At 32.4% G+C, this 27,631-nt stretch overlaps 1 protein-coding gene across 5 annotated transcripts in view; it reads right to left on the bottom strand.

Annotated features, from left to right (window-relative positions):
- The window catches only part of LOC143230707 (glucose transporter type 1-like), a 320,532-nt gene that overhangs the window by 287,232 nt on the left and 5,669 nt on the right, over positions 1-27,631 (bottom strand). For 4 of the 5 annotated variants that reach the window (XM_076464724.1, XM_076464720.1, XM_076464719.1 and 1 more), the window contains exon 2: positions 6,505-6,587. The gene's annotated coding sequence lies outside the window, so the exon portion shown is untranslated. Of the gene's footprint in view, positions 1-2,317; positions 3,121-6,504; positions 6,588-27,631 lie in introns of those variants that run through there. The other variant, XR_013016603.1, reaches the window with a different exon arrangement.

Here is a 27,631-nt window from a genome sequence, read left to right as displayed (position 1 = left end):
TATTAATTTTTTTCTTAACTAACCGACTCTAACGAATATAACATGCATAGTATTCAAAAGTCAATTATAATTACCGAAGAAACATCTCGAAAGCTATTAAGCATTGATCATTTTATATAATATCCAAAACTAACATAATATTACTGAAATTGTTCGAGTTCTGTACATACTTGTGCAAAAGTATATAAAAACAAAATTTGCATTTCAGAAATGAATGCGATTTTAATTATTTAAAAATAACTTTAAAGTGATAACATACATAGTTATATATAAGAGTTTGTTTATAAAAAAAGTTGACGGGCTAAGGCTATAGCATGGTGGACTGTGGATGTGAAGATCCGTTACTCCTCCCCCGAAAAAAACACAAAAAACAAACACTGCGCTCTGCACTTTGGGGCCGTGGATGCGATATAAGAATTACAAACACATACCATCATTCAATCTGATAAGAGCAGCCAAGGAATTGGCAGTGGGTGGTTTTGTCTAGTTACCTTCCCGCAAGTCTATCACGTGAAAATTAGATATGGCTAGCGCGTATATTCCTCATATAGCAAAATCCATCAAACAAACAAATGAAATAAGTTCATATGAAATGTGTGTAAAAATGTTTTGGTAACAACACTTCCGTAAACCAGTAGGTAAATGTATTCTTCACAATTATATTGTTTCAGGAGGGTTTTTTACATTAATTTTTTTCTTTTTCTTGAACTGCAATTTTATGTAATAAATGTTGGCAAAACTACTTAATTTACTTTATTTTTTATCTGAGGTAAAGATATGTTCAACTCTGGGATGTTCGACAAAAGTACCCATGGAACCTGCAAGTACAAATAATTTCAGAATGCAAAATAAAAAAGACTATGACGTCAAGCACTAGGTGAAGAATAGCCAAACCAAAAAGAAAGAAAGAAAAATACTGTGCGCGTTGTAAAACTAATTCAAAAATAAGTTATATGAAATCTAACCTTAACCAGGCTGTGTCATCAAACAGTAATCGGAACATAACTAGTGAAGAATATTTGTTTATCTCTTTTAGGTAACGGTTGGACTAGAAAGTTTAACTTAGAATGCGTTAGTTGAAAGAGTTTCCTTTATTTTATTACTTTAACAGCGAATTATATGCTCAACTAACTTCTTAAAGTTGCGGCCTCTACTTATAATTGAATAAGCTCTTTTTCACACGTCGGCTTTTTCGTCATTGGCTTTAGTTCAGATATTAAAGTAATTTGAATGGGCGTCTACGTCATACTCACCAAAGGCGTTTTCCAATACGCTTGATCAATGTGTTGTCCATACCTTTACACGTTTTTTTCACCATGAGTCTGCAGCTACCTCGCGGTGACTTCTTCGAACTATTATTGTTTACAACGGTAAATAAACTGATAAACCATATTTGATGTCTTAAATGAGAAAAAGCGGTATTTATATCTAAAACATACTGTAAACATTCTGATGGAAAAATATATTTAAAATATATGTATGTGTGCGCTTTGCAAAGGAAAGCACGTAACTGTTATATATAAATATATATATATATACACACACACAAAACATAAACCAAATTATGATAAAATAATAAACACCGAATATACTTTACAATTTATATTAACCTAAACGATAAGGTAGGGTAATTATCCATTTAACTGGTAATTAAATTTTTTTTAAATTCGTCGTCGATGGATTTACACGTAAGATTTTTAGGGACAGATTGCAATAAATTATGTATCATACCCAAGATAAACCTCGGCTCTCATGATATTTTAAAGGTTCAAATTAATGTTAGAGAAAAAATAATCAATGTCTAGAGAAAAAAACCTTCGAAGTTCATTGCTTGCTTTTATTTTGGATGACTGTTTTTTATGGCAACTGACATAAAAAGCGCTAATTGTTGTCGACTCAACTGTAGAGTTGGTGGGTGTAATAGGCAGGTGTTTTTAGCCAGAGTATATATGATTCAGAGATAATAGCCAAGAAAATCATAAACGTCTTTTTTACGAGACAGTTTTGACAATGTCGTACTCCCTAAATTTAAGAAATTCTTTAGACTATTAATATTTCAACATTATTATACACTCTTCCATGCCACACTCTGAGGATCACACTTGGAATCTCTATCACCTGTAGCTGCTGTGTAAGAAAAGTGACGGTTCCTACCACCAGGAGTGTATTCTAACAATTAGCAAACCTTTCCACACGAACCTTTAAGTATAAATTCGGGTGCTTGTTACGAAACACATCGTCTTCTTTACTTGAAAATGTATTGTTCCAATATAATTCACAAAATAAAAATATAAGAGTAAAGAATAAAATAATGCTTTTTTTATTACATATGTAGTTCATTACAATAAATTCACTCTTCAGTTAATCAAAAGAAATCTGAAAATGTAACAGGGATTCTAATTCACTATTATAGTACAGTCAGTAGTTGTATAGAATAATATCAGTTAGAATGTTTATCCTCGTTATAGTTAATAGTTCAAACATCTTACCTTGTGGACAAATTCGTCATGAAAATATCAAGATACGAGATTATTTGTATTAGTTTAACACAAAAGCTCTCTTTCTTAACCAGACTCAAAGTGGTGTTTTTAGGTAGAAGGAAAAGAAATGCAGTAATTGTTTTTTGAAGATGTTGCATGTCCATTGGTAAATCTGGATTGTACTGTATCAAAACGTGCAATCCATATGATGGTGAGGTATTTCGGTTATGAGCAATCACAGAGACACTTAGTTCCGGCGTGGTCGCCCAAAATAATCAATTACCTCGTTAAGATTTTCAAATCAAATTATGTGACGTTTTAACATTGTATTTTTAAAGTGGGAGACGTTGTTCTTCTGATCAGGCGGAAGAATACTATTATTACCAGTACTGCTCTTGTCAACATTACACCTTTTATTGGGTGCTTCCACAGCATCTTTGGATTTACATGAACAGAGGCTGTCAAAAATTACTTAGTGATCACTTTCACAGCCGCACGGGTTGCTAGTCAAACATCTCGGAACCATTGGACACGTGGGTAATTGAGGGAGTAATGTTGGCTGGTGATGAATAGTAATATTCCAGTCACGGTCAGTGGAGCTTGAAGCTACTTGCTGAAGATCTGTCGGGTCCTAGTCTGACTGAAAAATAGATGCAACAATAGGCAAAGAAGAAGAAGGCTCAAGTAGCGGACCTGTTATACAAGAAGACATTAACAATGTTGTGGCCAGTCACACTCAGTAAATGTTTCTCAGAGTTAGAAACTGTAAATTGTAATCGTCATATTTCGTCGTATGTTACATTCTGTTTAAGTTTCTTTAAAACTGGATACATCCCAGCTCAGCCCAGTTACAAAAGCTCTTCTGATTATGGAGGAGATCCAGTGTTAAGTTTTAATGAAAATTAGTTTAAAATACATTACATAGCGTTATTTGATTTATTTAAGGGAAAAGTCACATTGGGCTATTTGTCGTGTCCATCGCGGAGAATCGAGCCCTGGACTTTTGCACTGCGAGTCCGGAAACTAACTGCTATTCTATTGCAGGACATATGAGTTTTTATTTATTGATAAATCTTTAATCCCCAGAAAACTTTCAGAAATGTGATTTCATTACATTTTATTCTATGAAAATTGCATCAAGCAGAAATATTATTTCCTTTTTAGTATGAGAAATTTGTTATTTTTTTTGTTCAATTTTGTTTTTTGTGTCTAAACTACTGATTTTAAAGGTACGGAAACACAAGAGATGGAAAACCTACAAAATTATTTTGACATTCTGTGAAAACATTATAAAACCGAAAACATTAGTTTTTTTCCTTTTGTTAATAAAATTAAGAGGTTGTGTAAAATATTTTTCCAGAAATAATAGAGCGTGAGATACAGAAACCGTCCTTTAAATGTTCACTTTGTATTGGTTTCATCAACTGCCACACCAACGATGTCACATACTTACTTTATCCTACTTTCTATTTCGAAAACTTAAAATAATTGACAAGCTATGTTGACATTACAATAATATTGATTATTTCATCTGAAACCAAAACCGTCGTGATTTGCATCATTGTTCATTGTAGCGCACGAAACAAGAATTTTTACTTCATGGTGTTGTTATGATTTTACTATGGTAATATAAATCGATAACATTCTTTTCACAGAAGATTAAATGACTCGAAAGGAGCAATAACATGGCAAGGAACCCTGCTAGAAAAGTCTATTAACTAGTTCAAATATACAGACAACTGTAACTTTTATACCAAAAATAAATAAATAACCTAAAAGAATCATTTTACCCAAGTCGACGAAAGTCACATTGTTGTATGTATATGTTTGCAGAACTACACAAAGACTGCTCTTAAATAGTTGCTCGTATTTTTATTTCTGTAGACTACATGGAACGAAGTTAGTGATTTTAGTAAAGATTTGCACGAATATTCTGAAACAAACAATTCAAAATACTGCTTTTACTGGACTTAATGGCACTAATTACACCAATAATGTTGCAAATAGTATAGATCTAAACACATATCAAATTATTTTTTATGTACTTCGGTGTTTGTTATTTAGATATAAAAGCGCTTGTTGTGATATTGATTTCACAAATTATACCCCGAGAGACGCGAATTTAAGAAATATTTGATTATTTTCTTACGTTGAAACGTTCCAAATCAAGTAACCATTACAATGTTGAAAAATATTTAGAATTCATCGTAACTTCTAAATCAACAATATTTACACCTCACTAACTGCATTTCAGTTATTCATCATCCCTATGTAACCGACTTACAGTTTAATTTCCAGTAGTATAGTGTAAAGTACTATACATATAAAATTAAATGCAAGTTTTGTGGCTTTACTTTCTTTTTTTCTGTTATAACCCTATTAACCTACTCAGCTTGAATAATGTTTATAAAATGAATACTCTTACGAAATGTCTCTGCTGAAACAAAATGTACTTATAATAGCTTTTAAATTCAGACTCCCATGTATTTTGCGAGAAGAATTTTAACATCCATCTATGATTATACGAACTAACAAATCTTAATGATAAAATAAGTTTTAATCCTCGTACGAAGCCTTAATTTCATAGGGTGCTCTGCTGAATATTAATCTGCCTTTCTATTACGCAATAAAGATACTTCGAATTCTATATGTTCAACAACTTTGGTTATACTATCTAGTTGAAATATAATTAAAATATTCTTTATCAGCTACCCTAATTTAGCAAATATTTCTTTAAAATTTCTTTTTTTTAACAACCACACAAAAAGATATATGTGTGCATGTTATTAAGATACCTTTTAGAGTCAATCGATAGCCAAAAATATATAATATTATGCAAAACTGGGGATTGTTTCCTGTATTTACTGAAGAGACTTAGAATGACGTATTATCATGTAATTATGGCTGATGAGATAAAGTTGAAAAAAGAACGAGTCATATCGTTTTCAGTCGATTCACATGAGTAATAAAGGTTCCTGTTACAACGACAGATTTTATTTTAATAAAGTATTGGAAAAGTCAACGACATGATGACAAAACAATAATTTGCTTGGTAATTATATTCAGTGCTACAGCTTTGTCTTTGAGGATTGTTACTTGACTGGATTAGTAAAGTACTATTACTAGTGTTATTCGGAATACTAATTCGTTTCTGAAGATATATAACTGTTTTAAACTGCAATCCAATTCCAATCTAACAAACAAAAAAATACTTCGTTCTTGACAATACTTCTTAGTTTCTTAAATGAGTAGAAGAAATTCATACTTAACAATTACATATTGTTCGTAATTATGTCTTCTTATTCAATGTGTTCAGTTAATTTCAACGAAATAATATTACTTACAGTAGATGATCAAATGTACATATACACAAAATAATATGACTTAAATGATCGAATGTGCATATACACAAGTACTTTCGACCATTAATCAAGTTTCAATATCAATAAAACATTGGTTAAAAACACCATTAAATAAATTGACGATGTATAATTGGGGACGTTCATTTTCAACAAGTAACTTTTGTTGTTTAATTATGCTAATTTATTTATTATTTTAAACAAGGAAAATGTGTAAAATATAAAGACAATTTAAAGACGTGGAAGTACACTAATCAAACCGAATAATCCGACGTGTTTTATTTGCCTTTTATTTATGTTCGTATTGAAAACACTTTTATGTCTTAATGATTTAGTTGCAGTTATGAGACCAAAATATTTTCATTACAACTGTAATAAAAATGAAACATCTTAACTCCGTAAGTTACGACAAATAATATAGGTTAACTATTAAAAACTTTCATTTACTCTAAATTATTGTTCAATTGTTGCTTTACTTATAAACTTAAAACAAATGTCTTAAACTGTTACAATGGAATACGTAATGCTTGCTGAATGTATGCTCAGGTACAGACGATGTGTGTTCGTTTGTTTGTGTTTTACTGCAAAGCCATATTAAACTATCTGCTGTGTTCACCACGAGTAATCGAGCCTCGAATTTTAACATTATAAGTCCTTAAACTTACCGTTTTTCCACCAGGAGACGACGTTAGGTGTTATATTATACTTGCAGCTTGACAACCAGTGATGGATCTCATATTTCATACTGCTGCATGGACATAAACAACCAATAAAAACTTATATTTTAATAAACTACCTTCAAAGATAAATATATGTTTAATTTCAATAACTAGTTTAAGGACACGTTTTAATTGTAATTATGGATGACAGATTCAATTAACTTCATTATCTGGACTTTAGCTTTGATAGTAACATAAAAGTAAGATCCATTCTTTTTCCCAAACCACTGGACTCACTGATGTTACTTTAATGAAATTGCTCTCGTGTTTATTTATTATTGCTAAACCTGAGAAAATTATTTCTTCTTCGAAGCAATTCATGACAGCTAGTAATTTATTTGTTCAACAAACTGAACTCAGATGAAAAACTTTGAAAAGTACGCGAGCATCCCCCAAAGAATAAGGCTTATGATAAAGTCCAAAGTATATAACCAGATAACCTTGATTTAAATTCCTATTAAACAGTAAACGTAATATTAAGTATGCTTGTTATTCAGATACTAGTGGAGTAAAAATATCACTTTTTGATTTAAAAATGACATAACATCATCATTACATACCTCACGTAATAAATTGGTTTAAAATTGTCAGGGAGTTCATTAAACCATTATTTTTTCATAAAAATACATGATAAAGTTAGCCACTGTTAAAACTAACTTTCAACCATTACCAAATCAATCAGATTGTTTGTTTTAGAGTAAAACCAGCTTCAGGTGTTTGCTGTATCCACCGCAGATTTTAGTGTTTTAAAAAGTCCATAGACTTATGATATCCCAACGGTGGGCAAGCCCTTCAGTCTTGCTCATTGATGTATTATCAATTTTTAAATTTGAACCTTTTGAAGAAATGTTTTAAAATAAAACTAAATCTCTCATCATCAGATGAAGAAAGACTCATTCTTGTAAGGGCAACTTAGTAACTGCAAGAAATTGTTTAGAGTTTTATTAACTTATTTAATTAGTTAAATTAGAGACTATAGGACATAAAGGACATCAATTTTTCGTGATTTGGGCAAACAATATAGATTCACTGCAGGCGCTCCAATGGGTTTAATCTGTTTCCATTCGAATTTATAAAGAATATTTTTTCTTGCTTTAGTTTAAACAAATACATTTTCAGCTTAAGTTCTCATATACTACCAGGCCCACCATGGACAGGTGATTAGGGCGCTCGACTCGTAATCTGAAGATAACGGGTTCGAATTTCTGTTACACCTAACATGCTCGCCCTTTCAGTCGTGGGGGCGTTATAATGTGACGGTCAATCCCACTATTCATTGGTAAAAGAATAGCCCAAAAGTTGGCAGTGGATTGTGATAACTACCTGCCATTACCCTAGTCTTTCACTGCTAAATTAGGTACGCCTAGCGCTAATGGCCCGAGTGTAGTTTGGGTGAAATTCAAAAATAAACATACAAATTTTGTGGGTTGGATAAGTAGAATTTAAATAAATATCTCTTACCTGTCACACCATCTCTTGATAAAAACCCCCGTATAAGGATTTGTTAGATTTCGCGCAAAGCTACACTTATGCTATCTGCTCTAATCGTACCTAATCTGGAAGTGAGAGACTACAGAAAAGGAAACTAGTCAACATCACTTATCGCCAACTCTTGGGCTACTCCTATCAGGAAGAATGACTGCTACTATTACAAGGGGGTGCCTTGCTTTTCTCTTTTCCTTTGCGGTAACGAGACGCGAGCTTCTGGGTCATGTTCTGCCCAGTTCTTTGAAGTATGTTATTCTACCGTAATAAACCACACATGAATAGGGAATATTCAGCGGTTAATGTTTAAGAAATTACTTGAGCTATGGATAGCTAAAAGCCGGTAAAAATTTGAAATTTTCAATCTTCACTTTCCTTTTTTCTGCTATTAAAACGTTAAAGCAAATGCACTACTTTTCCAGCAAATGTTTCGTATTTAAAAGATGAGAATGAATCAACAATCACAGAAGAATAACACTTACAAATCATATAATGTGTAGACCTACAATGGCCTGACAGTTAGAGTGTACAACTCGCAATCAGCGGGTCGCAAGTTCGAATTCCCGTCCCTGAACTCACTTGGGCGGTGGTAACTAGCTGTCTTCCCTTTAATCTTACGCTGTTAAATTAGGGATGGCTAGCGCAGATAGCCTTCATATAGCTTTACGCGAAAAAAAAAAAAAAACTCTTATGCCAGTGGGGTATTTTCTTTAACCTCATAATCTCACTGCTATTTCTTAAAAAAGTACAAACGTTTCTTTTAGTCGCTCCCCAGTGGCTCCGCGGCAAGTCTGAAGGCTTTTAACACTAAAAATCGCGTTTTAATACCAGTGGTGGACACAGCATAAATAGCCTATTGTGTAACTTTGTGATTAACAAAAAACAAACTTCTTGTGTGAAGAATAAAGTACCATCACCTTTGGTTGGTTGGAAAATATTTTTTATGTTTAATTTACCCTCTAAAAGTCAAACAGTTCTTTTTCTAGTGCATCGTTCTCCTTTTTCAACGCATTTACTAAGATTTGTTTGTTTTGAATTTTGCACAAAGCTACTCGAGACACATCTGTGCTAGCCGTACCTCATTTAGCAGTGTAGAACTAGAGGGAAGGCAGCTAGTCATCACCACCCACCGCCAACTCTTGGGCAACTCTTTTACCAAAGAATAGTGGGATTGACCGTAACTTTATAACGTCCCCACGGCTGAAAGGGCGAGCATGTTTGGTACGACCTGGATTCGAACCCGCGACTCTCGGATTACGAGTCGAACGCCTTAACAAGAAAACAAATCAAAACTAACTATATAGATTCTAAGATTATAGAAAAGAGAGAATACATTTAGAATAACTGGAAGGTTTTTTTTTTAATTTTCTAAACACAAAAATAAGACATGAAATATTAATTTCTCCGGAATTAAATAAAAAGGCACAAAAACTTTTATTTTCGTTTCTACATCAGTTTATTTATAATCAAACAAATGCTTAATAACCGAATCGGGATTGCTAACAAAGCTAATGCTATTACTTCCCTCTAACTGCTGTAATGTTTGTAATTGTCTAAATGTTTACGATACTTATCGTTTGTGGTCCCTACTCTTTTATTCAAGTGAACTGCATTCAACAAATAAAACTCTAGTCTTTAAACTTAATTTCGCTCATTGCAATTCTTTAGAAAAAGTTCTGGCTAATTCAATTTTATTGTGTTTCATTTCATAAAAACTGTTTGTAAGCTTTATTGTTTATTACCTTAATACTGTGAGACGCTACACATATCATAAAAGCCTTAGAATAACACGAAAATCTTACAATCTTCAAGAAAAAGCTAATGCAATCTATTTTGTTTTTTTAGTTTTCACTTGTACCCTTTCGGATTGTTTGAATGTTATAAATCTTTCTTGTATATCTAATTAAGATCTTTAATTATACATAAACTTCCAAGAGCTCTCAAATTAGTTAACAGAAAGAGAAAAACTCCAATTTTACACGTATTAGAAGAGATACTCCAATGTTTCACGTCAAAGGAGAGAAACTCCAGTGTTCTCTGTTAAAGAAAGAAACTCCAATGTTTCATATGTAGAGAAAGAAACTCCAATTTTCCAAATCTAAGGAGAAAAACTCCAATTTTTCACTTCTAAGAATAGAAACTCCAATGTTCCTGAGTGTGATAGATATTACAGAGGGATACTTTAGTATCGCATGAAGGTTGTTCATTCCATTCCGTTTTGATGGACCTCAATAATTATTGTTTATAGATTAATTTTACAATAAATGATTAGGCCTGACCACCACTAAGTCTGTTTCATCAAAATTTATTCAATCGTTCCCGCTAGTACAGTGGTAAGTCTACGGATTTACGACGTTAAAATCAGGGGGATTCGATTCCCCTCGGTGGGTTCAGCATATGACCTGATGTGGCTTTACTATAAGAAAACACATACAATGTATTCAATTGAGGCCGTAAATACAAGGAAAAATAACATACGATAGTAATATTTTATTTAAATATTAATTACGTTAAATCTAAATTAAAAACTAAAATAACCGACTTCCAAAGATTTTTACTACAACTATTCTACATGATACCACAAGCAAAAGTACACGTCCCCAGTGACCAAAAAAATCTATCAATTTAAATTATTTCACGGACTTTAAAAAGGTTAATTATATCACGCTCTTGGTTTCACTCAGAGACAAAAATCTGAGCTACTTAAACCGTGCATGGCGAAATTTATTTTTTGAGCTAAGAGCCGTTCAACAATAACATACCGTAAATTTAGATTTTTATTCAAGTTACGTCACATTTTGAAATGTGAAAGGTATTGTAATTAATTTATAACATTTCAGTGTAGAATATCCTGCTTGTGAAATAAAATTTGGCATCAACATTATTCATATCTGTTCTGTCATTTCAAAAATGATTGTTGAGCTTTGCCTGCGCACGCTGCTTATCAAACGCAGCGCGGGAAATACCGTCGTAAACGAGAGGCAGACGAAAGCTCGAACAGACACAAGGTTCGCAATATATATAAGAAATTATTAATAAAAATGTGTTTCAATCGCAGTAGTAGCATATTTGGATTTGTAAAGAAAAGATATACGACTTTAGATACGTACATGACAAAATACTTTGATAATCTTAAAACAGGTAGAATTGTATATATTTTATGAAATACAGAAAATTAAGCTTCAGAGTAGACGATCGATGTATCTTGTATCAATTGTACGTTGTTTTATGAAGAAAGACATTGAAGTTTCGAATCATTGTTTTTTTTAGCCAAACTAAAATACATTTTAAAGCATTTAATAGTTTGTTTAAAATGAAAAAAAATAATTAAAGTTTTAAGCTTCATCCATCAAAATTCGTTTCGTTTATGTTTTTTAGTTATTTTTGTCTACTTTTTAGTTATATTTCTTCGAGAAATATATACACGTCAGTAAAATATTACTGTGTGTTGTCTGTCCATGTAACTGCTTCGACCCTGTTAATGAATCTTCGCCAAAGTTGGTATGTATATTTGATTGGTCCATGCAGAAATACATACAAAGTTGTTGTTTCACATTTTATGCTTTGCAGTTTTATGGGCGAATTTGCGTTTTTTACAATTACATATAAGGGTGTGTGTATGTGTTTTTCTTACAGCAAAGCCACATCAGGCTATTTGCTGAGTCCACCGAAGGGAATCGAGCCCTGTGATTAGCGTTGTAAATCCGTAGACTCACCATTGTACCAGCGGGGGACTACATATAAGGGAAGCAACTTTTCATACTCTTAGATAACCTATCATTAATCATAAAGTTACATAACTTCCGTCAAAAGAACGGGTACCCCAGCTATTTTATATATATGTGTGTACATATCCAATCTACAATATCAAGAAGTATTATAAATAGATATACTTAATGATTTTGTATGAAACAAATTTTCTAAATAATTTTATATCTATATAGAGCTGTTGGACCTTTGGTCAAGCTCTCGATTTCGGAGCTTGATGAACTAAGTTCAAATTAGTGCGATACCGCAAAAGATCCCCTAAATTATAAGCTGTGGGAACATTATAAGAGTGACAGTCAATCTCTTAACATAACAAATAAGTAGTAGGGTACTGCTGAATGGATGCTTTCTCTCTGGTCAAGAGACCAATTTTAGAAAAGACGTTTATTAATAAATATAAATACTGTTTAATGGCTTGTCGCCGCCACGATCGACATGATTATTACATACTTGGTCCACGACGAATTCTCAACCTTTCGACAATGCAATGCTGCCGTGGTTGAATTGTGGCTTAGAATAGGAACACGCTACAAAATAACAATCTAAACCAGTAGCACAGCAGGACTTATGCTCCTAGAAACCGAATTTCAATGCCCGTGATGGTCAAAGCACAGATAGCCCTTTGTGTAGTTTTATGTTTAATGACAACAACAACAAGCTAAACCTATCTGGAGCAACGTCTTCCTCCGTAATATGAAGACTACTGTTACGAATGAGAATTCTCCGACCCAAAAAAAGTTCGGTAAATCTTTTTTTTTACCGTCACCATGACAATAAACAACGGTTTAAGCTTTCTTCGATAACTAGAAATCGAGAGCTCTTTTTACGAACAAAATTGTCAAAGAAGCCGGAATCGACTACATAACTCTCAAGTCCACCGACGCAGCTCCAACGGACTGTTGCTTCTTTCTGCCTGAACATAGTCTTGGAATATCTGTAAAAGGTTCGTCAAGACGTGTGGTCTAAATTTGACCTCTACATTCTCTTTACTATGAAAACTGAACAGTAGTGCGAAACTGAAAAAAATCAGAATAAATGTGATCAATGAAAGATCTCTAATAAAGTGAGTTGTTTAACTCTTGGTATTTATACTTATCTTGTTCCTTTAATTCATTATATATCATAACATCTTTTAGCATAAAAACACTTCTAAACATAAGAAATAAATACCCCTCTATAGAATATATTTCTGTGAACTGTGTGAATTAAATCATAACGTAGTTTATATTAAAGTATGTTAGTAATTACATTTCTTATGCCGATAAAGGGATAAATTAACACTGTCACTTGAGTATGATCTTTGGTTTGAATTTTAACCAAACTCATTTAGTTTTTCAGTGTTTATTAGTTTGTTCAAAATGAAAACTTTCAAAGTTTTTCAAGCTTCGTCCATTAAGATTCGTTTCATTCCTGCTTTTTTTGTTATCGTTTGCCTATTTTTAGTGTGTTTTTTTCGAGAAATATATAACCATTTTTGGTTTGGGATATCAAAAAGTTTAATACATAGATATACTGAATAAGTTTGTTTGAAATAAATATCTTAAATGCTTGTATATCTATCTAAAGATAGGTGCGCGTTAAACCTATTTAAAAAGCTTTTAATACCCTGTTGTACAAAATATCGACTATAGTTTATTTATATGAGCTGAATGGAAGTGCGCATGCGTAATAGATCATATGCTGTGGTATTACTGTGCTGCAGTTAGCTTCTGAGTCTGTTTGTTTAGAATTAAGCGCAAAGCTACACAATGGGCTATCTATGCTCTGCCCACCACGGGCATCGAAATCCGGTTTATAGCACTAAGAAGCTGCAGACAAAGCGCTGTGCCACTTGGGGGCACTTCTGAGTCATCGAGTGCACAGTTTATTTTAGCTTAGTGATTAACAGTATCAAGCTAACGATTGACTCTATACTGAGTAATTCTCCGCAGATTATTGTCAATAAAAACAACAAAAAATGTTCATATAATGTTTTCCCAAAATATCTCTAATAGATCAGGCAAGGAAGAACAAGAAATACAAGCCATTTTCTGTTTAATGTAATAACTTTAAACGAAGAATAAAAATTAATGTAATAATTTAAAACTAAGAGAAAAGATTAATGTGATAATTTAAAATCAATAAAAGATATATGTGATAATTTAAAACGAATTAAAAAAGATAAATGTGATAATTTAAAACGAAGAGAAATGATTAATGTGATAACTTAAAATGTATTAATAAATAATTTGAAACGAAGAAAAAATAAGATTAATATGATAATATAAAACGAAAAACAAATATTGATGGAATAATTTAAAACTAAGACAAATATTAATAATTATTTTACGTGTTCTTTGCTAAAAAAAAAACGTGAAATTTTCTTCCATCATGAGCGAAACTAAAGAATAATCACGTCAAGCTTTCGTTATCTTGGAATTTTGAAAGATTATCAGATTAACTTCAAAACGTTACTCTGTCAATGACTGTTATCACTGCTAATGAGATTGGTCATGACAGACAGAGGTAGATTTATAATTATAACTATACTATAACAGTTCGTATGAACTATAGTGATTAATTAGACGATGAGATTTATGGGTGATTGAAAGTACAATCGAATAAAAGTCATAATGTTGAATATAATATAATAGTTCAATTTCTATTCCAGCTTTGTTAACTGAAAAGCAAAAAAGATGTATACAAAATTAATTTTTTTAAAAACCCACAGTGTAACGGAAAGTTTACACGACACTTAAAAATACTTACCTATTACGATTTATCTCGGATGAGTCCCTGATTTATTATGTTACGTACGTTTCTTATTCGTTCGACTCGTAATCCGGGGGTCGCGGGTTCGAATCCCGGTCGCACCAAACATGCTCGCCCTTTCAGCCGTGGGGGCGTTATAATTGTACGGTCAATCCCACTATTCGTTGGTAAAAGAGTAGCCCAAAATTTGGCGGTGGGTGGTGATAACTAGCTGCCTTCCCTCTAGACTTACACTGCTAAATTAGGGATGGCTAGAGCAAATAGCCCTCGAGTAGCTTTACGCGAAATTCAAAACAAACAAACGTTTCTTATTAGCCCCCCGTTTGTACAACGGTAAGTCTTCGGATTTACAACGCTAAAATCAGGGGTTCGATTCCCCTCGGTGGGCTCAGCAGATAGCCCTATGTGACTTTGCTATAACAAAACACACACACACGTTTCTTATTACGGTTTCAAATAGATGGAAATGTTAATTTAGAAGTTAATTGAATGTTGATATGTACTAAGTTTAAGATATTTGCCATTAAGACTGATACACACAATTTTGTTTCTTAAAACAAATATATTTTAATATACAAAAAACAATACGATTTATAATAACGGTTATTACAAATAATTATTTATATACAATTTTTTACAAACTCACAAACAATACTCAGTCTTCGAACTGAATATTTTATCAATGGTCCAAGTCAACGGAGCGCAAATTACTTGAATACTGATATACAGATACACTTCATTTGACTAGAATGCAAGCTAGCTCGTAGAAATACTAACGTCCGAAGCTAACTGTCTGAAGTTGATCAGTTCGTGTTTGAAATCTGTAAAGTTCCTAGCCAAATTCTGTAATTTTCCAATTAATAAACGTTAGTCACAATTATAGCTTCCGAGGCTTATAGTATACTGACTGTAGATGACCAATAATTGTTCTATTACTATCTCATGGTTAACTGTGATACCAATCACACGAAATTCTCGAACGTTCAACAGTGTTCGAAGACACGCTGGTGTTTTCGTAAACCACATAATGTTGATTCTTGCTATCAAGAATCTTCTACAAATTTAGAGAGAAGGCGGGACTTGCGCAATACACTTCCAATAATATACGTTACATGCATCAAGCTGAAACAAATGCAGATATTAAAATAAGTGTATAACAGTAAATTTGTTACATTACATATATAAATTTTCACTCACAAGAGTATACATGAAGGGTTAGAAAACTTATACCTGCAAAGTACTTGTACATTGTACATTGATTTTAATAGTTAAAATGTACAATCAACTGACAGTTTAAATACTGTAACAGTATTACATAAACTGATTACATGCTGCATTACCTCTTGGGAAGGCAAGATTGACAAAAACGAAACAAAATCAATTGCAATGCAATATAGATTTAAAAAATGGCAATATGAAGATTTAGATAACTTTAACTTAAAGTTAAGTAATAAATATCAGTGGTGGAGATAAGCCTATAAACCCATTTCACTTCCTCATCAGTATTTAAGATTTATTAAGTTAATACAATAAACAAGATTTACTAAATGAGGTAAACAGAAACACCTATAAATAAGAGTATTTTTCTTACAGATTCTTTGCAATCTTATATTTTCCGTCCAGTTTGAAACTGCCTTTTTGAACAACATACTATATTTAAAGGCTAATGTGTGAATACAAAAATATTGCATTTGGTAAAAACATAGGCGGATGCTTACCATGTCTGTGGGTTTGGTTCGTCATGGTAAGGTCGTTAGGGCGATCGACTCGAAATCTGAAAGTGATAGGTTCGAATCCCTCTCCCATCAAACATGTTCGTCCTTTCAGCAAAGGGGAAGCTATATATATGGTGGTCAATCCCACTAATTGTTGATAAGAGTAGCCTAAGAATTGGTGGTGGATAGTGATGACTAACTGCCTTCTCTCTATTCTTTCACTGCTAAATTAGGGACGTCTAGCGCGAATGGCCCGAGTGTAGTTTGGGTGAAATTCAAAAATAAACATACAAATTTTGTAGGTTCGATAAATAGAATTTAAATAAATATCTCTTACCTGTCACACCATCTCTTGATAAAAGACCCCGTATAAGAATTTGTTAGATTTCGCGCAAAGCTACACTTATGCTATCTGCTCTAATCGTACCTAATGTGGAAGTGAGAAACTATAGAAAAGAAAACTAGTCAACATCACTCATCGCCAACTCTTGGGCTACTCCTATCAGGAAGAATGACTGTTACTATTACAAGGGAGTGCCTTGCTTTTCTCTTTTCCTTTGCGGTAACGAGACGCGAGCTTCTGGGTCATGTTCTGCCCAGTTCTTTGAAGTATGTTATTCTACCGTGATAAACCTCACATGAATAGGGAATATTCAGCGGTTACTAATTAAGAAAGTACTTGAGCTATGGACAGCTAAAAGCCGGTAAAAATTTGAAAAGCCCTATATAATTCTGAAAGAAGTTTTCAATCTTCACTTTTCTTTTTCTGCTATTAAAAAGTTCAAGCAAATGCACTACTTTTCCAGCAATTGTTTCGTATTTAAAGGATGAGAGTGAATCAGAAATCACAGGAGAATAACACTTGAAAATCATATAATGTGTGACCTGACATGGCCTGACGGTTAGTGTGTTCAACTCGCAATCTGCGGGTCATAGGTTCGAATCCGACAGTCAATCCGACCATTAGTTAATAAGAGTAGTCCAAGAGTTGGCGATGGATGATGTTGACTAGCTGCCTTCCCTTACAGTCTATCACTGCTAAATTAGTAATGGCTAGTACAGATAGCCCACGTGTAGCTTTGCGCAAAATTCAAACCAAAACCATAATGTGGGTTTCAGCAGATGTAAGTAGTATTCCCGGTATAGCCATTTGTATATAGTAAAGCCGTTAGACAGTGATTCAACTGACAAAATATGATTATGATGAAATTATTGATAAATGATGGTACATGTATTCAAAGTAAAAAACATATAGTTTTCAAAATGTATTTGTGTATTGGACTCAGTTAAAGAAAATAACTTCCAAAATATATGTATTTTAATGCAGTTTATTTGCTTCATACGATTAGCATGCGTTTTTCATTAACAGTTAACAACTGGATGTATGAAAAAATTGTTTGTCAGTGTTAAAGTACTGAAATTCAGCTTGTAATTTCACCATTTTAACCTTATAATGGTTAAAATCCCAAACTGTGGATCTTAGGGTCCCACATTCACATGTTTCGTTCTACAAAGACGTGCTTCAAGCTTTAGGGATGTGGATATACAGTCAAATCCAGCTAGCGTAAGTAACTTTTGTGTAGTTTTGCGGGAATATCCGAAACCAATAATTTCACCAGTACGTTTTGATAATGAAATATTTAGACATTTTTTGTTTTGTTTTTTGTCTGGTGTCCGATGTTTCGCAGTGATTTCTACTATAACTTCTTTCCATGTGTGCACTTCATCATTTTAATAAGCTTTGAGGGTTTCTGTGAAATAGTTTAAAACACAAAGCGAATTCCCTATAAACTTAAGACTTAATGGAAGTGATAGGTACTTTGAAGTTTTTCTTTAGCGCTACTTATTCACAATAATTAAGACTAATCATTTAGTTCTAACTGCTAAAAGTTAGCTACTATGTTCAAGTTGATATGCAACATCTTGCTGTTTTTATCTTTTAGGACCATAGATACTTTTCATGGAACTAATATACGAAATATCACACCAGATTTCACTATCCAAACAGATTAGACTTGTTCATCGAATATCTACAAGAATAACTAAGAATTAAAACTTTTTTTTAATTCTAAATCAGGCTTCAATTTTGGTTTATTTGTCATTATTTTCTAGACCAAAATCGTATTTTTAAAATTTATCGTTCAAGGTCTGTATCTGGTTTAATATTGGATAGCACTAGGTAACAATGTTTATTTACCTCTGTTTTCACTTTTAAAGACAAAAACTGATAGCACAGTGAAAAATAACAGTTTCATAATGTATATATTTCTAAAATATACACCGAATTAATAGCGTCTAAATGCTGCTTTTTATAAATCAATCATCTCTCAACAGGAGTATGCGTGAAATAAGAATATGTGCTTGAACTTACAATCCAGCCCTCTTAAACATACACGTAATCCAAAATTACTAATATTCGTAATAAAAAATACACAAAACTGCATTTTTTTTATTCAAATTGATTTTAATTTGTCAGTTCTGTATTTTAGATCAGTGTTATACGAAACAGCATTTCAAATCTATCTTTTCTCTATCACAATTCAATACCCAGGAAACTTTTCGTTGAATACTAAAGGTCATCAGTCAAGCTGGACTATGATAAACAAACATACATCCCAAACGATACATAGTTCCTCTACTCGAGTAATCCTTATACAAATTTACTTTTTTTACTTCTCTTTATTAAATCTGTTATTATGGCTCTTAGCTGTCACTTAATTCTCCACTATCTCATTTATCTTATTCGAGGCAAATTTATTATGTTACTGAAACCCATTATTTCTTTTTCAACTCTCTTCTCGGTTCATATACTGAGATGAAGGAAGGAGTTGCTTGGTTAGATATGCAGATTTTATAATGAAAGACTGAAAGCACAAATAGCAGCTCAATCAACCAGGTTAGGTGGGCATGCCCTTCCCAGAAAATTAATATAATAATATAATTTACAGATGTTATATACGTCAAATATGTAGGAGTGCTACAACAACCACGGTTCCGACTCCTCTGGTATATATATATATATTATTCATCCTCATGGTTGTTTCTCTGCACAGTTAAAAATGACAGAGAATGACCATATCTATAGTAGTAAATATAGTGATAACCAAAATAAAACTAAGAAGTTTCTAAATTATCTCCATGTATAGAATATGAGGTAGGCCTAAAACCGATACGATGCATTAAAAATTGAAATTCCTTGAGTGCGTTTGCGAGAAACTATTTATTTTTTATATTTCCATAAATTATTAATTACCATGATTTAAACAAATATTTAGTCTGTTTAATTTGTCTTAAACAATATAAGTTTACACATTCAGAAAGATTTCTCCGTTCCAGCAAGTTTCTAAATACTTTATTTATAACTGATTAATATGTGATTTTAGACAAAATATTAAACGTTCTTTCACTCATATTACTCTGTGGTATTTTTATTTTATAATCTACTTTAGCCCTTTTCTTAGGTTTTTTGTGATTTTTGTTTTATACCTTACTCTAATATTTTTGTTAACAATTGTGTTTTTCTTTCTTATATAACAAATATATGAGTTTATTTTCCCTTTCTACTCTGTATTCTTTTTTTTTCTTTTAACCCACATTCTACTGTCTTAAACTATTTCTTTGACTTTCCTTGTGTCCCTATACCGTTATTTCTTCTAGCATTATTTTCTTTACCTTTTGCGCTGTTTCTTTAACATTAGTAAACGCGTATTTAGTTTTCTCGTTTTAGTTATTTTCTTAAAATTCTATAAATGTTTCTGTTCATACCTTACGATTTATATCCACTTAAGTACTTGTTTCCTTTTTTCTATTTATACCTAATTTAATACTATGGTATATGTCTCATAATTGACCTCCTCCTCTCTTTCTGCCTCTATCTCCCCCTTTTATAACTTTCATTCATTTTCTTTGCCAGTTTTTAAGTTTTATTTTCTTCAAAGTTTTCCTCTATTTTCTGATTTTTCGTTTACAGACCTCTACCTCCCCCTTTTATAACTTTCATTCATTTTCTTTGCCAGTTTTTAAGTTTTATTTTCTTCAAAGTTTTCCTCTATTTTCTGATTTTTCGTTTACAGACCTCTTTTTTATAACTTTCATTTTTTTGAGTTTTAAGTTTATTTTCTTCAAAGTTTTCCTTATTTTCTGATTTTTCGTTTACAGACCTTACTCAATCTTTCACTCCTTTTTCAATTCTCCTACCTTTTCACTCTTTGTTTGTATTCCTTGCCACATCTTTTCTACTCCTTTTCAAGGTTTATAATTGTTTTATTCCTCATTTACTTCGTTTCTTACCTATCCTTTATTTTGCTTTTCTTCCTTATTTCTCTTACCAGCAATTTAGCTCTTTCTCATCTTTATCCATATTTCAATCTCAATTTCTCATATTATCGCTTTGCCATGCATTCTCTTCACACTTATGTTAAAAACTATCAAAACGCTTTTTCTATACACGTTACTTTAAGTCAGTGGTACTATGATTCATCCCATTTTACTTCACAGCTTTAATGTATATCATCTAAATTCCAAGAGGTGCTTTCCTCTCTGTAACGACTACTTTGCGAATGTATCTAAAACACAACGAAACTTACAAAATCCAAGCGCGTGTCATCGAAAATGCACTACATGCAGCTCCTCTGAACAATTGACAAGCAGGCAATTGTTTTATAAAAGAGAAGTTTCCACCCAATTCAACTAAAATGATAGAAGAAGCCATCTCTTATCGTTACCATCTTTCGATTCAAAGAAGAACAAAGTCCGCATCCTTCAGTCCTGGTCTGACTTGTTTTCTCGTATTCATACATGCTCAGATTTTCGAATGTATTGTTACTCTGCTGATATTATAAAAAAGTAAAATAAATACTTTTGTTAATGACGTAACGTGCTCATAATCGGTTATTTTATTTATTACCGCATTACGTTCGATTAGAATAGAGCACAATGCATGATTATTACAAACTATGCTTTAAATCAGCATATGAACGTTTCAGCTTTAAAGCATGTACTCTTGATTTTTACTTCCTTAAGATAGTTGAAAAGATGAATAAAAAACTGGTCTGAACATTTAAGATTAACGATCTCCTCATTCTAAAACAGTAATTATCCTTCTCACTTGATTTTCCCCAGTTATTTTCTTCAAAATTGAATATTATTAATTCATATCCACTAGAGGGATTAAAACTTGAATTAGGAATTCAAGATCATTATCATAGGGAGACTGTTCTTTATGAACTATCGTAAACTGAATGTATAATCTTACTAAAATGACCATTTCTTAAATGTACCGAAGTTCTAATTAATTATTATACCATCTGTTAACTTCTACACTGTTATAGAAAAAGTTGACATCTTTACTTTCAATGATAAATATGTTATATATCGTGTGTATGTGTTTGTATAAAGGCATTAAAGATACATACAGTATTATCGTGCCAGTATCAATTTTACTCTGAAAAATTAAATCAACTTTTAGTAAAATTATTGCAATGTGAAAAAATATTGTGATATCAGAAGCAATAAAATAATCGTTGGTGGAAACATACCCTACCCAGTCAACAAAGAAGTAAAACCAGTTGAGGGTTAAAATAGCCAAAAGAACTATGTTTTTAAATAACCTTTCTCTATTTACTGAAAGCCTGTTCTTTAGGTTGGTTTTGAAATAAATAATAAGTTTGAAGACAAAGTGTTTGAAATATTCCTTTACAATTATGTATTCCCCATTAAAAAAAATTCGACTGCAGTCTCAGTATACTAAGTTTTATGTTCAATTAATAATATTAATAAAAAATATTTGACACTTCTCCAATAAATTACTGGGACAAAATCTCACTCTAACGAAGAAGGAAAAACGTCACGCTCATGAAAGTCCGCAGGAGTTATCAATGTTTTAAATTCAATCACATTTTTAAATAAAGCTCTTATTATAATTTTGATTTCTTGAATTTACATATTGTTATAAGAAGTGTGTGTGTTTTCATAACATATCCACATCGGGCTATCTCCTCAGCCCACAGGGGTAATCGAACCCCTGATTTTAGCAATGAGAATCCGTAGACTTACCGTTGTACTAGCGGGGAGCGTTATAAAAAGTACATTTTCTTTTCTCAGTTTTATTGTGATTTTGTTGTTTTTTTGTCAATTTGTTTATTTCCACCAAGGTAGAAAGTCGATTGCTTTTTCTTTTCGAGCCGTATGACCAGATGGCGGAAAAAGAAGCTGATCCAACACTGGAAAAGATGAACTTATGTACCACATCATCCCATTTATTCACTATTAAAAAAGATGAACTTATGTACCACATCATCCCATTTATTCACTATTCTTTGGAATAGTTACTCCTTACATTTTATTCTCGAAAAGTAAAAAGAGAAAAAAATTCACGATAAAATTGAGAATGAAAATTAAGTTCCAAAAACACTGTTTAATTTCATGAAATCAAATTATAATAATAATTTTATATTATATTAGACAAAATAAAACAATACTTCATAAACATCAATACGTTTCCTCCAAAAACCGTGGAAAATATTATACGCACACACCTAAACAAAAAGCAAAATCAACTAACAAAAATAAATATATCCCACGAATTAAAAAATCACGAAACCATATACTGCTGCATACCATATATTCCCGACATCAGCAGAAAAGTAATCAACATTTGGCAAAAAGTAGTAACAAAATATAACATTCCAGTTAATACCAAATTTATTCAAAAACCAGGCATAAAACTAAGATCTATACTTTGTAAAAACTACACTGACAAACACCACACCAACATTATTTATAAAATACAGTGTGATAACTGCCACGACTTCTATATTGGAGAAACAAGTAGAAAAATGGAAACCAGATTCAAAGAACATAAAAAGTCACCTTAACACGTTTTCGAACACTGCAAATCAAATAAACGCAACATAACCACAAAAAACACCTAAATACTAAATAAAGAAGCAAACATAAACAAACACAAAATTAAAGAAGCCTTACTTGTACAACAACTCAAGCCCTCATTAATAAATATAATCAAACATCTAAGCACGCCCTCTACACTCAATTACACAACTCCCTTCAAACATGTGGTCAGCTATCGGTCAGTTACCTCTTTCTTTCTTTGTGAACCTGACGATGACCGAAGAAGGTCGAAACGTTGTTCGCTCCTCTACATAAAAAACTTTTCTCAGCTCACACCAGCCGTTTCTACATATATATTTTTCTCTACAAGTGGGTTTTCTCGTCATCACGGAATAATTTTATATTGTTAAACAAAAAACACAAAAATATATAAGACCCCTGCGAGACCATTCAGTTAAGTCAAAAAGATGGACGATTTATGTTATTCACTGGTAGAGTTGAAATAGAAAAATATAGTATCAGATTCACGTAAAAGAATTTTTTTTAGAACACCAGGAAAAAACTACCACACGCTTCCTGTTTTATTTCTGTTATAGTTTTGAGAACTCCTTATATATATGGATTCAAAATAATATTAAATGATAAATTACTTTTTATTCGAAGAAATTAGTAAATGAATAAAGACTAAAAGCGCTGCTATTGAATCTAGGTTAGACCAACAAACGAAAATCTCTCCCGTTTCAGCTTTGCGTTCACCCGTTAACTTGTTTAATCGATACAGTGAAAACTCCTAATATAGCGCGTAAACCACCAAAATTTATTATGTTTCATATTCAGAATATCACAGTTTATATAACAGTTGAGAAACATTTGGGTTTGTATAGTCACACACGAATACGAAACTGGCCATAAGTTACGTCAATAATCAGCCTGGTCTAGATTGAATCGCGTAGTAGGTCTAGTAATTGTCACAAATATCTGCTATGAAAATGATGGATAGGAAAGTTTAAAAGCCTTATTCATGATGCGTGAAATAACCTACTTTTCACACTACTGAATAATTACACTTTCAAGACGTTCAAGAAAAACGGGTTTATGTAGGAATATTATATAATTTGCTGTTTTGTGATACTTATTTACTCTTAAAATCAAGTCCTCGAATTTTTGAATAAATGGAATTCTAAAAAAAAATTAGTATCAATAACTGAATCAGAACACTGTTTAATAAATAAAAGGGTTAAAACACACGTATAAGATATTAATTTTATTTAGCCATATTCCAGACAATCGTCCTTCATCAGGCTAGAATCTCTAAAACAGTAGTTCCCAACCAGGGGTGCGAGAAAGCGTTCCAGGGGGTGCGAGATAACATTTGTTTCGGCCACCTTCACCTTTATTCTTAAATAAATAATTACTGTGAGGGGTGCGAGAACATATTAAATTTTTTTAGGGGTGCGGGGCATAAAAAAGATTGAGAACCACTGCTCTAACATTATCACAATATTTGTCTTCTACTAAACAACACATTCACAGTCGACTTTAAGTCCTGGACCAGGTATACGTTAGCCATTAACGAGAATGTGAATTCGAGGGTCCACAGGTAATGAGCCTTTGTCACAAAATCACGCTCCACACCATGGGACCGTGGGATTAGGAGTGAAAGTCAAATCCCTCTATTTGATTACAGTAGCCTAAGAGCTGACAATGGGTGTTGCTAGCTAGCTGTCTTCCCTCTAGTCTATCAGTTCAAAATTAGAGGGCTAGCACAGATAACCCTTGCATAGCTTTACGCGAATGTCCTAAACAAATAATGCCTTCCGATTGCTGTAGTCGAACATGCTCCGTAACACACGCCTGAAACAAGTATGGAAAAAAAGCAATTAGAACGAGAATAAATCACACGAGGATTACATTATAATATACACTAACCACAAATTAACACAACTATAGGTAAGATATGGAATCAAAGGTTTACATATACAGTATCTTTATCTCTTTATACCCTAATAAAAAAATCAAAAATAATCGTTAATTATATTATAATAGTTATTTTGTGGAGAACACAAAATTAAATCACAGTACTTTCAAATTAGAATACTTACATTCTCTTTAAATATTTATAAGATTACTTTTGAGCCAACTCTAATTTCTCTAATCCTAGACTGACCAGATTTTGAAGTTCTTAACTAACAGCTAATGGTATTAAAAAAAAGAAGAAAGTCAGTAACTACTGGGAATCTATTTTAGAATCTTTGTGAAGAATGCTACGTACACCTTATTTTGAACCTTAAATGACAAATGTGTGGTGAGACAGTCCTCTTCAGTCCACTCCTGCATATCATGTTATATTATCGTACCATTTACCTTTTAAAGTGAATATATATATTATATGATCCACTTTCATCTGCAGTAACGACTTCAACACTTTGAATTTTTTAATAGTTCCAAAGAGGATATTTTAGGGAATCTCACTCTGTTAATGTCAAGCAACGAAGAGTCATAGGCAGCCGAATATGCTGTGAAAAACAAACAGTTCAAGACATTGTGCAATTTCTTTACTCTGTGTGGTTTAGAAGAAGAAGCAGTCACCTCCACCCTCACCATCAGCAGACATCGTTTTACCTCACGCAAATATTTCTGCAGTATGGTTCAGCCGTATTGTATGTCATTGTCCTACCACATTTATCTGGAGCTATTACCCTAGATAATGCCCAATTTGCACATTGCGCTCGACCTTCCTGATTCCTGTCGGGAACATATAAATGATTATTTAAATACAGTTTTTATGAGTTTGGTGGGATCGTTTAATCCGACCTTATACGTTTGTTTTTATTTTGTTTTTTAAATTTCGCGCAAAGCGTTATCTGCGGTAGCCGTCCCTACATTAGCAAAGTAAGACTAGAGGGAAGACAGTTAGTCATCACAGCCCATTGCCAACTCTTAGGCTACTCTTTTACCAACAAATAGTGGAATTGGCTGTAACTTTATAATGTCTTCAGGGCTGAAAGGGCGAGCATGTTTGGTGTAACGAAAATTCAAACCCGCGACCATCAGATTACGAGTAGAGCGCACTTACCACATGGCCATGCCGGGCCTTACCTTAGAGGTAAAGCATCTCCCATCCACAAAGAGCACACTTTTCAATATCTAACCGAGATACGCATAATCTTCGTTTTAATTAGACAGGCACTTATATTTTAAAACCTTTTGATTTTCTTTATATTCATTTTAATTGATGAAAAAACATCTAAAGTTAAGGTCTTACTCCACCTTCTCTGTCAAACTAATAACAGTTTATTAAAGGCAATAAACTTTAAGTGATTTAAGTATCAATAATGTTGAGATCAAAGCAGAACCTATAAAATGTTATCACCATTATAAAATATGACCAGTTAATCTAAATGCAATCTCCGATTAAGTTGATTTATAATCTAATCAGGATTATCCATTCGTAAACATATCTTTAAAGTTAATTCGTATATTTTGTTTAGATGTAGCTCAAATTCTTCAACATTAAATCAATAAAGTTACATTTCGATAACTACAAATAAATAAAACAAATTAACTTTGGTATCGAACTGGCCAAAACAACTTATGTAAATAGTTTTAATAATTTAAGTACTGGTCTTGTTTAGTGTTTGCTTGTTTATGGCTAAGCCACATTCCATAATTTGGATCTGCCGACTATAGGAACAGCAATCAGCAGGCAGTACCCATTGCCCCTTTTTAGAATACTCTTTACCAACGAACAGTAGATTGTGTAACAGATTTACTGTTGTACATTTATTTTAATGCCTATGTTTGTTTCAGTATAGTTTTCTTTTCTTTTTTTTGCATATGGCGTATATTACGCAAGTCCTCCATGTTCTCTAAATTTGTAGAAAATTCCTGCAAGAACCAACAATATTTGTTTTACGAAAACACTAGCTCATTTTTCAACATTGTTGTAACTTCAAGAAACTCGCGTGAGTCGTATAAAAGCAGCTAGCCGATAAAATATTATTGTTGGTCAGCTATAGTCAGTGTGTTATAGGCCTCGGAAGCTATAGTTGTAATTAATGCCTGTTAATCGGAAAACTATATAATTTGACCAGGAACGTTTGCAGATTTCGAACTTTACAAACCGTTCAACGTCAGCGAATTAATATCGGACGTTGGTGGTTCTGGAAGAACATTGGATATTGTCGCCAGTGAAAATTTACGGGTCCTTCAACCATAGCCAGCCGTCAATAGTATACAGGTGAATCAACAAAGAATTAATTTGATCTCCGTGAATGTCGATAAAAGATGGAATTTCAGTCCAGATAAAAGACTAAAGTTTGTGAGTTTATAAATTTTTGTGCAAATAATTATTTGTAATAATTATTAGAAATAACGGTTATTATAAATTGTATTGTTTTTTCTTAATATTAAAATATATTTGTGTTAAAAAGGGTATGTATCAATCTTGTCGGTAAATATTATAAATTTGATATTAACATTTAATTAGCTTCTAAATTAAAATT

Source organism: Tachypleus tridentatus, chromosome 10 (genome assembly GCF_004210375.1).
Source record: "Tachypleus tridentatus isolate NWPU-2018 chromosome 10, ASM421037v1, whole genome shotgun sequence".
Lineage (NCBI taxonomy): Eukaryota > Metazoa > Arthropoda > Merostomata > Xiphosura > Limulidae > Tachypleus > Tachypleus tridentatus.
The sequence above is the reverse complement of the archived record's forward strand: the minus strand, read 5'-3'. Positions and strand labels throughout refer to the sequence as shown.